This window comes from Fukomys damarensis, unplaced genomic scaffold (assembly GCF_012274545.1).
Source record: "Fukomys damarensis isolate Sample0158 unplaced genomic scaffold, DMR_v1.0_HiC HiC_scaffold_15, whole genome shotgun sequence".
Lineage (NCBI taxonomy): Eukaryota > Metazoa > Chordata > Mammalia > Rodentia > Bathyergidae > Fukomys > Fukomys damarensis.
Window position 1 is genome coordinate 65788242 of NW_022900927.1, and position 10040 is coordinate 65798281.

The 10040-nt window shown below is 46.6% G+C and overlaps 1 long non-coding RNA gene across 1 annotated transcript in view; it reads left to right on the top strand.

Annotated features, from left to right (window-relative positions):
* Positions 1-1315: 1315 nt before the first annotated feature.
* The window catches only part of LOC117286158, a 10782-nt gene continuing 2057 nt past the window's right edge, over positions 1316-10040 (top strand). The window contains exons 1-2 of the long non-coding RNA XR_004517315.1: positions 1316-1610; positions 9251-9329. This is a non-coding gene — a long non-coding RNA (uncharacterized LOC117286158). The remainder of the gene's footprint in view (positions 1611-9250; positions 9330-10040) is intronic.

Below are 10040 nucleotides of genomic sequence, written 5' to 3' on the forward strand. Positions count from 1 at the left end.
ATTTTTAATCGACACACAGAAATGACATATTTTTGTGGGATGTCTGGTAGTGTTTCAATGCAGGCTCAGTTGTATACCATTCAGATCAATTCTTTGGAGAGACTCTCGTGAGGACAATGTATAAGATATATCGAAATGGCTAGAAGGACGAGCCCAATCTGGCTCCAGACCTGTGTGACCATCGAGAAGTGCCGGAACCTCACTGTGCCCCATCCTCGCCGTCGAGGTAAAGCGGAATTACGTGCAGGAGCCGTTCAGAGCTCTGCTGTCACGAGGGTGCATGCTGGTTCTTACAGTGACCGCTCTCGTGTGCCAAGCACGGCAGGCGCTGCGTTAGAGATGAAAAACAATTATAGCTCAGGCACAATTTAAATTAAGTTTCTTTGACTGAAACAAGGAAATGCATCTTTACTGTGACTGGGACATGGTCAGGAAATCCCTCTACAAGGAGAACATTTGCCTAGCACATTTCTGTGTCTAGTCCACCTCCTCCAAGTCAGAGTGAGGCTGCTGCTACTGAGGTCAACCTGGAAATCCTTCAACACTGCGCAGGGAGGTGAGCATCATGGCGACGTGCTACGTGGCAGGCCCAGTTCAAGCTGCAGGGCCTTCTTAGAGCCAGCGCTGGTTAGCATCAGAAAATGCAATAGTCTTCCATACCTGCCCTTTCTCTGCGCTATAGTAGCCCTGCCTTCCTGCTAAACTCAAAAGGAATAAAAGAAAGCCTAAAAGCTGGAAACAAGATAGGAAATTCAGGCCGGACGAGAGATGAGGCTGCCCTGGTCCTCAGGACAGGACTTGGGCGGCGTTTCTACAAGTGCCGGGGACCTACAGCCGCACGGGGATGACTGGGTCTGGGGTGCAGCGAGAGGCGGGAAGAGCATTTAACAGAGTCCCCTGCGCTCTGCCGCAGGCCTGAGCCCGGTAGGGAGGACTCTGGGTTCACCTTGCTCACAAGGCACAGAAGCAGCAGGAACACTAATGTGCTGTGCAAGAGGAGGTGCCTGCGGGGAGGGGGCAGCAGCTCCCCGCCCTGTCCAGGACCCAGCTTTTTTACCGTCACCGCTCCATAACCTCTCCAATGTCACCTTCATTACTTCCCGAATTTACTCTCCCCTAACAGCTGCGCTGCTTACCGAGCCTTGAGACCAAGTCACGTTTTAAGAACTACATGTGAAACGAGTACTGGTTGACTATTGGTTTATTAGTCGACTGGCTGAATAAGCAAAAGCCAACCCTAACTCCCTACGTCTCAGCATTCAGCTGTGTCGATAGTGCCAGGCCCCAAGCCTCGTGCAGTCACAGGTGGGGCTTTTTCAGAGCCTGCTGTGTCTGGATTGCCTGGTGCCGGAATCGGTGTGTGATTGGCTTGGCATAGCTCTGGGTGTGGCTAGCAGGGAGGCCCACCCTCAGCCTTGGGGTGGCTGCTAGGGCCCAAGGGCGAGTAGCCTGGACAGATTACAAGGGCAGAAAGGGCTGCTGCTGCCACTTTTCACTTTACTTCCCTGCCTCCTGCCTTCTGCCCTCCTTGGACTGGTTCCCCGTGATCCCTTCTGTCGAACCACCCTGCTGTGGAGCCAGCCGACTGTGGACTGAAGCCTCTACAAACGGTGAGCTAAGTAAACCTTCCTCCTTTAACGCTGGCTGTCAGGTGTTTTGTCTCAGTAACAAGAAAAGTGACCAAGACAGCCATGAAACATCAGTCTTCTCCATCATCCAAGCCAGCTGCCCTAACCTCCAGGTTGTGGTGATTTTCATTAGAACAAGGTCAATGAAATTGAATTTCTCCAAAATTAAATTTATCTGGGAGCAGGCAGGCCCTGGTAACCATGTGTGCATCCAAGAGAGACCAAGGGAGGTTTTCTACGGTAAAACCAGGAGGGCTGCATCAGATTTGTTCTAACAACAAATTCTTGGCTACCAGAAGCAATAGCAAGATTGAGTCTGCCCAAGATTAAGCGGCCGGTGGCTGGACAGGTGTCCTTGCAGAAGCATTGCTGTGTAAGGTCGGAGTGGCCTTTGTGTAGGTCTGTGATTTTAGCAGAGACTTTCGTGGTAGTTCTTGCTGTCAGGTGTGAGTGCAGGATCCTCATCTTCAAGACCCCCCAATTTCACCTTATTTTGCTTTGTTGCTAGGGCCTGGCACAGTGCGTCAGTCCGAGCTGACACTGTCACAGTGCAGCAGCAGGGGCCACAGCCCTGAGCCCGGCGTCCTCAGTTCCCCTTCTGACCCCATAGCCCCGAAACCCTGGGTAAGACACTGAGTTTCTTCACGCCTCAGTGTAGGAATAAATTTAAGACACAGTTTATAGGCTACTTGTGAGAATGTAATGAAGCAAAATGTGTAAAATGGAAATGTATCTGATGCACAGAATATGCTTAGTAGAAGTTCCATGGGTTGCCATCATTTTTATTAGCATTTAAATCACACAGAGCAAAGGGGGGGCAGCTACTCTCTGACTTACGGTGTTGGAGGGATGGGAAGAGCATCTACCCGAAGAGATGCAGAGGATCAGAAACCCCCCAGGTTCTCTCAGTCTCCTCAGATTCGCACCAGACTCCAGGCCCCTGTGCTCTGGCTGCCGGGTTTCCATGACCTGAGGCGACCACATCTCGCCGCTCCAGCCGCTTGGCTTTTCCTTTTGCTATTACAATGACTCTTGCTGTGACCTCAGCCTCCGGGAGCACCTACACGGGGCGACTTCATGACTACAGACCCCCCCCCTTGAGGATGCACCCAGGAACTGGGCCGGCACCCCGAAGGCTGTAGGTTCCTGGCTCACAGACGAGGGAGCAGAGGTCAGGGTTCCCACAGCCACCCCTCCTGGGCAGCTGTTTCTCTGCCTGCTGAGCAGATGGCTCCCAGTGGCCGGTCCTGAGGGTTGGTGCTGTTGTCCAAATGCCAGAGGTTTCGTGATTGAGGAAAGCACGGGCTGAGCTCTGTCCACACCAGCGGACGCCTCGCACGCAGAACCTGAGCCACATCCAGTTGAGCAGCCTGGGAACCAGCAGAGGAACCAGAGAGGAGCTCTGGGCGTCTGCTCTTCCTCTGATGTGAGGACAGCCTCGGCCCTGACCCATGCTGCCGACCACAGATCTCAGGCCGCTCAGCTCACCCCGGAGCCGGGGCAGGTGTGCGAAGCAGGGCAGAAAGAGGACAAAAACCATTCCAAAGGAGAGTGGAAGATGAGAGGGCTGTGTCTCCCAGGCGTGTGACCTATGGGCCACACTCTCAGAACTCAGGGATCGCACCCAGGATGGCGGAGACACAAGCAGGTGACATGCAGGCCCATCTTTCTGGAGCCTCCTGGGATTTCTGAGCCATCGTCACGCAGGCCTCGCCAGTGCTGGAAGCCTCTGCAGAGCTTCCGATTGGGGTGGCTCTGAGTCCTGGGTTCCTGCAGCTCATTTGTGTTCTCACTCTTTCCAGGGCGGCCAGGGCTTAGCAGGATCGTTTCCTAGGGGAGACCTGTGAGCAGGCAGCAGTGAGGAGAAGTTCACGTCCCGTGAACTCCAGGAAGTGTGCACACCTGTGCGTGTGTATATGCACGTATTCCTTGTAAGTCTCCCCGTAGCTGCTTTACAAAGTGCTGCCCTGTGTACAAGACACCCCCACCACCCGTTGCTGCTATGAGAATCTCCCTGCTCCTTCGCAGCCTGGTTTCAGACTTGTTCTCAGCTGGACGTAGACGTTGTGCACAAACAACTTCTGCCCTCTTGCTGCAGCTGAGATCAAGCAACCATAATCAGTCACCAACAGGCTGGTGGCCGTGACTGCCACTCCTTCTCACAAGGCACCAGGCCTGGCTGAATCCCAAGACAGGAGGAGACTACAGGGAGGGAGCAGGCCTGACCACTGCCCAGTGTTCGCAGAGACAAGTCTGTCCCAAGCCCGGGAAGAGAGGCTTTGATAAGCCTCCTGTGCTTCCTCCAGCAGCAGTGTCCAGCCTGTCATTGAGAATCTGAGATGTAAAGCTCAGAGCTTCACGACCACTGAACCACCAGCATCTCACTGTCAACCAAGACAGTGGGCATGGACAAAAGTGAAACAATACAGCAGAAGTCACTGCGGTGAGAAGAGGTGGACTGTAATAACCTTCTAGTCCAACATTTAACAAATCGTTCCTCCTGAGTCCCCGTAGAGCTAAGGAAGTAAGGCCTGACCTGCTGCACAGACAGCGAAGCTGCTGACAAAAACATGTCCAGGATCCCACAGCTATCCCTCCAGATCTAGTGGCAGGAAAGGAGGAGGGAACAAAGACATTCATGAGATACTAAACTAAATAATATACTATCTGCACGGTGAGAAGCCCTAGTGGAGAGCCCACAAATAACATGAGTCCAACATGACTGAAACCCCAGGGTCCATAGAGACATGAATGCAAACCACCCTGAAGAAATGTTCTCCACATAGAGGCTGTGTTCTCTCCTGACCCCAAACGAGAAAGCAGTATGACTAGATCCTGACAAAGCTGAATTCACAAAAAATACAAAATGCACGAGATGAGGAGGAGTTTGAGGAATGTGACAGTAGAATGGCCTCTTCCCCACAGGCGGAACTAGTATCGTAAATCTGAAGAGCTGTAAGTATACTGAAAACTAATAAAGCAACAATAAATGCTAATAAATGGGCAACAGAAGAACTGTTTTAAGCTTTAAAATAGCGACCAGTAGAACTTTAAGAAATAAAATATACAGACATGAAAAATTTTAAAAATTCAGTGGTTGGATTAAAATCAAACTAGATACAGCTAAAGAGAGAAGGAATGAGTGGTAAAATTACTGAGAATGCAACAAAAAGATGGAGAGAAAATATGAACTAGAAGTCAGAGGCATAGGAGAAGTTCCAAAATATACCTTGAACCCGCAAGTGGCTGGGCAAAGAACTTCAAATTATGTACAGCAAAAACTCAACATGGTTAAAAGGAAAAGGGACAACTCCTAGTCAGAGAGAGCAACATGCAGATGTCTCTCTCAGAAATGGGTTGAGCAGAGGAAACAGTGCGAAGGACGTTGAAGAACCCACAGGTCAGACTCGAGCTAACGGAGAAACTCACCACCATGGAGCCTATACTTGGTTTCCAGTTGGGAGGAAGCCATCGAAAACAGTGACTCCAGAGCCCTTAGCTAATACCAAAGAACAAGTACTCTTAATGCCCTAAACTCAGAAATCTATAGTAAAGCTACAAAAGGCTCACTCAATCTAAGGGTACACTCACTTGTTAACTGAACACAGACACTACAAGTCATGATTGGAGAAGAATGACCATTATAGAATTAGAAGTCACTGTGTGGGATTCTTCATATAACAACGAATCCAGGGCACTCAGAAGCCTAGGACAGGCTGGGCGTGGTGGCTCACGCCTGTAATCCCAGCACTCAGGAGGCTGAGGCAGGAGGATCACTGTGAGTTTGAGACCAGCCTGAGCTACATAGTGAGTTTCAGGTCAGTCTCAACTACATAGTGAGACCCTGTCTCAAAAAAACAAAAAACAAACAACAACAACAACAACAAAAAAAAAGCCTATGACACCACTGAGGTAGCTGCACAGGAGATTCGTAGACTCAAAGCTCACAAACTGAGAAGCAAGGGGCACTGAAAATAGTTTTGGAAGCAGGTGCACTCAAGGAGATGAAAGAGAAATGGAGAAGAACCCTGAAAGGGAAAGAACAAAAGTAGTAAGGGTGAAAGTCAAAATGAATGAAATTTTAAATAGCGATAAGATCAAATCAGTTATCTCCCAAAGACTAATAAATTAAACAACATTAGCAAGCCCAATCACACACACACACACACACACACACACACACAGAAGAAACACTGAGCCATATTAGGAATGAAAAGCAGGTGGGTGTGGCTGCATGTATTTGAACTGGGAGCTAAGGCCGTGGTGCATGGGGTTCCTTTTCTGCTCGTCCTAGGATCGGGGAGGGTGTGTGCCCAGTAACAGCACAGGGTCAGAAATAGCCCCACTTTCCCCTTAGGACGTATTCCTCCGGACTTCCAAAGCAGCTGATTTGTGCTGGTCCCAGGGATGAGTCACTTAAGTGTGTCAACTGTTAGTGCCGTGGGGTTGCTGGTGTTTGAAACCAGATCAGTGTGACAGGTGGATCATGGTGGTTTTAAGGTGTGTGTCTCTCACTATTAATAAGGGAACAATATTTCCATATAATCTTTTCTGTGAATTGCCTGAGAATTCAGTTTTCTGGGATCGAAGCAACTCCCCGCTTCATATCCAATTCCTAATTAGGCAAACTCAGCGCTGTCACCCCACTTAAAGTAAGATAAGAACGACCCCCTTTTGGACCGAACAATGCAAAGGGTATGGAGAAGCATGCAGAGGCTGAAAATCTTTGCTAATACTCTGTGATGATCTGGCAAGTTATTCCTGCTACCACTGCTTTATTAAAAATCTGTGCCTAGCCGTGACTATGAATGTAGCCTGTGGTGTACTGCAATTCTAGATGCTAATTCCTGCACTTGGATTTCTGGTCACACAGAAAGTCTCTTTGGGGACTCTTCTTTTGCCCCCCTCACGAGTATCCCCAAGAAGGCTGCTGGCCACATCTGCCGCAGCTTCCGCCCTCCTGGCTACGGCCTCCTCCCTCTGGGTGCTGAGAGCGCTCTACCAACCTGAGCAGTCCGCGGTGAGCAGGTAGTTAGTTCACAGCAGCAGAGACGGCAGCAAGGAACAATTTTGTTCATGCATTTGAACTTGATTAGAATTATTTATATTTTTATAGAACTCCCATTGTTTCTTAAAACATTACATTCTCAAACATTTATGTATACCACAAAGCCATTGTATACTTCCTGTCATTTACATAAGCTGTGGAATTGTTTTGTCACTAAATTTTTTATTTTTAATGTTACTATATTGTTATGTTACAAAATATCCTTTTTAACGATACCACTGGTTCAAAGTCATTATTTGAAACATAAAAGTAATGAAAATGGTAATGATGTTATAAATATAAGCTGTGGAAAATTCTCCATATAATGTAGAGTGAAAAGCAAATCTTCAGCCAAAAAATGAAAAAGTATAAGAAAATAGTAACAAGTATCTGAAAATGAATTTTATGAAATCTCAGTACATTTGCTTCCATCTTAAAACTTTGCAATCAGTGGTGCAGCCGGAGAATCGTGGCATTTTTACATGAGATAGCAACCTCTCTGGAAATCCAGCCACGGTCTAGGTGTAGGCCTTGCACTGAATAGCACTTTCTAGTATATTGCGTGAATTTTATATCTAAGTGTAGAGAAGGGTCCAGAAGTACAGAGTTGTTACTCAAAATGTGTACGGATCATCATAACCCTTCTGAGAATTCCTGAATCAAGAAGCACTTTGGTATGTTCTATATTAGCAATGACAAGACTGTAAAGAGAAATCACTAAGCATAAATCTCTAGCATCTTTTGCTTTACGTTTGGATAAAACCACAGATATGTAATATGAACAGTGCCATATGACAGATGTGTTTGATGATTTTTTTTTATCACTGAAGGAAAGCTTGCAACATCAGATAAATCTTTTCAAATTAAAATTAAAATAATTTTGTGAGCCACAAAGGCAACATAAGAGCTACTGGGATCCATATCAACAGTGCACACAGAGTGTTTTTCAAATATTTTTATTCACAGAGAATAACCCATAATTGACAATATGCTTGACAATCTTGATCCAAGTTGGAGAAAACCCCAAATTTTACCATGGTGAAATTTTACCAGTATATGTGCATCTTTGCAGTGAGATGTGTTAAAAAATGGTCGGTGAACGCAAAACTCTACTCACGTTGTGCTAACGCACAGTGATTTTAAAACAGCAACAACAACAAAATGTTTGTACTTTGAAAGTTAGGGATAAAAAGAGAACATTTCTCTGGGACTTGATTACTTCAATTACTTAGAATTAATTGGTATATTTCAAAATTGAATAAACAATCTATCATTTCAGCATTGAAGGATTATCCTTTTTAAGGTTCAGGACAAAATACTTAAGTTTTTTTAAAGGACCAAACTGCAAAGAAATTCTTCAATGTTTTTGCTGATCATTTTTTTACACTGTCAGAGAAAGAAACTGATGATATCTTACGGTGAGGTTTGAAAAATTATACTGAAATGCTGCCACGGATCCTGTGGCAGTATTTTTCAGAGGTGCATACAACCAGAGAATAGACTAATATTCATCTTTTCAATTGAAAGATTCGTGGAAAGTTAAAACTTCCCTTGCGGCATGTGTACATGTAATGAAACACAGAAAGTAATCTTGAGCGATAAATCTGTCCTGTCTGAATTAATGCGATATTTATACACCTAGCATTATCTCAGTGTTCTCTTAGCGGGAGCTGGAATCCTCCTGTTCAGAAGGGATGAAGTCCACTGGGAACCTGGACCCCCTCTCAGGCTGTTAGGAAGCTGGAAAATAAAAACTAACCTAATTAGCTGTGGAGGGAGAGCCCTCACCTTGATCCAGAGACCGACCTCGGTCACAGACGGTTGACTAAGTTAATAACAGGACTCCTTGACACTTCCTCTCTCCAAAATTCAAGCGCCATAGATTTCTTTGTCCCTCTATTTGACCTGATCTCTTTTAAACTGAGAAGACAGAGGTCCCTACTCCTGCAAACCAGGCCAGCACTGACCAGACGCATGCACGGCCTCCTGGTCATCCACACGCCCTGCCAGACAGGGACTCTCTTTACAACTGATCAGCCTGCTGGGACACAGCATGGTCACTGAAGCCCGCAGCCCACCCTGGGATCAGCTGTGGTGGTGTCGCGTCCCCGGGTTCCGACCAGTCTCTGTCCCCATTAGGAGGGCATCATGAGTGTCTTCCCTGCCGACCCACCCCAGCCTCTCGCAGCTCTGGCTCGTGACGCCTCCCCACTGGTAACCAGAGTATCGTGGAGCGGGACCTTTTGTAGCTTGATGGCTCATTTCTTTTTGCTGCTGAATAACTCCCGTGTTTGGATTACCACACTGTATTTTTTATTCATCTTCAGAAGCTATCTCGATTGCTTCTAAGTTTTCACAGTTATGAGCCAAGCCGCTACAAATATCCGTGCTCAGGTTTCCCACTGTACGGAAGTCTTCAGCTCCTTCGGATAAATGCTGAGAAGCACAGTTATCGGTAAACAAATAGCACCTGTTCATTTGACTGTGTGATTTTTTTTTATTAGTCTACTGGAGTGATGGATGATGTTAATTTGGGGGAAATTGCAAGTATATATTTATTTTATTGTTTTAATAGATCTTTATGGATGACATCAATAGATTTTTGAAAGTTGAGACGGCTTTGCTCACCTGGGATAAAATTCTACTTGATTATGGTATGTAGTTGTTTTTATACATTTCTAAATGCAATTTGGGACTATTTGAGGGTTTTGCATCTATGTTCATGAGACACAATGGTCTGTAGTTTCCTCTGCTTGTGATGCCTTTGGTTTTCATGTTAGGGCAATGCTAGTCTTGTAGACTGATTTAGGAAGTTTTCCCTCGGTTTCTACCCTTCAGAAGAGATTGGGGAGATTCTTCTCAAGTATTTGGGGGTGCACCTGATTTCTTTCTGTTGCTTACCACCTGAGCCCTCGATGCCCTGCTTCGCCTGCTTTTTTGGATACCCTAGAGCCAAAGCTTCCCGCTTTAGTGGTAAAGAGGCCACTGAGTTCCTTTGACCACGGGCCACCCTTTGGTGCTTTCTGAGGCTCCTTGTTAAGGGACATACTTCTTTATCTTCCCGATGCCCAATGCCTTCTTTTTGTGGGGGCAACTGAGCTAGTAAAACACACCTGGCCTCAGTGGTCCTCAAGTTTCTGATGTGTAACCTTTGAGGGAGAAACTATGTGTGTGTGACCCAGTCCCTGGCTCCTCTGTCTCCTCTTGTGATCCTGTTAAAAATGGGACAATCTGGCCATCGTCCAGGGCTTCCCAAGGCAAGGTGGGTAACTACGCCTAATTCTAGGACTCACTGCTAGGCATTTGTCTGGTCTATGATGTGTCACACTTACCAAATGTGTATGTGTATATGTGTGTGTGTGTAT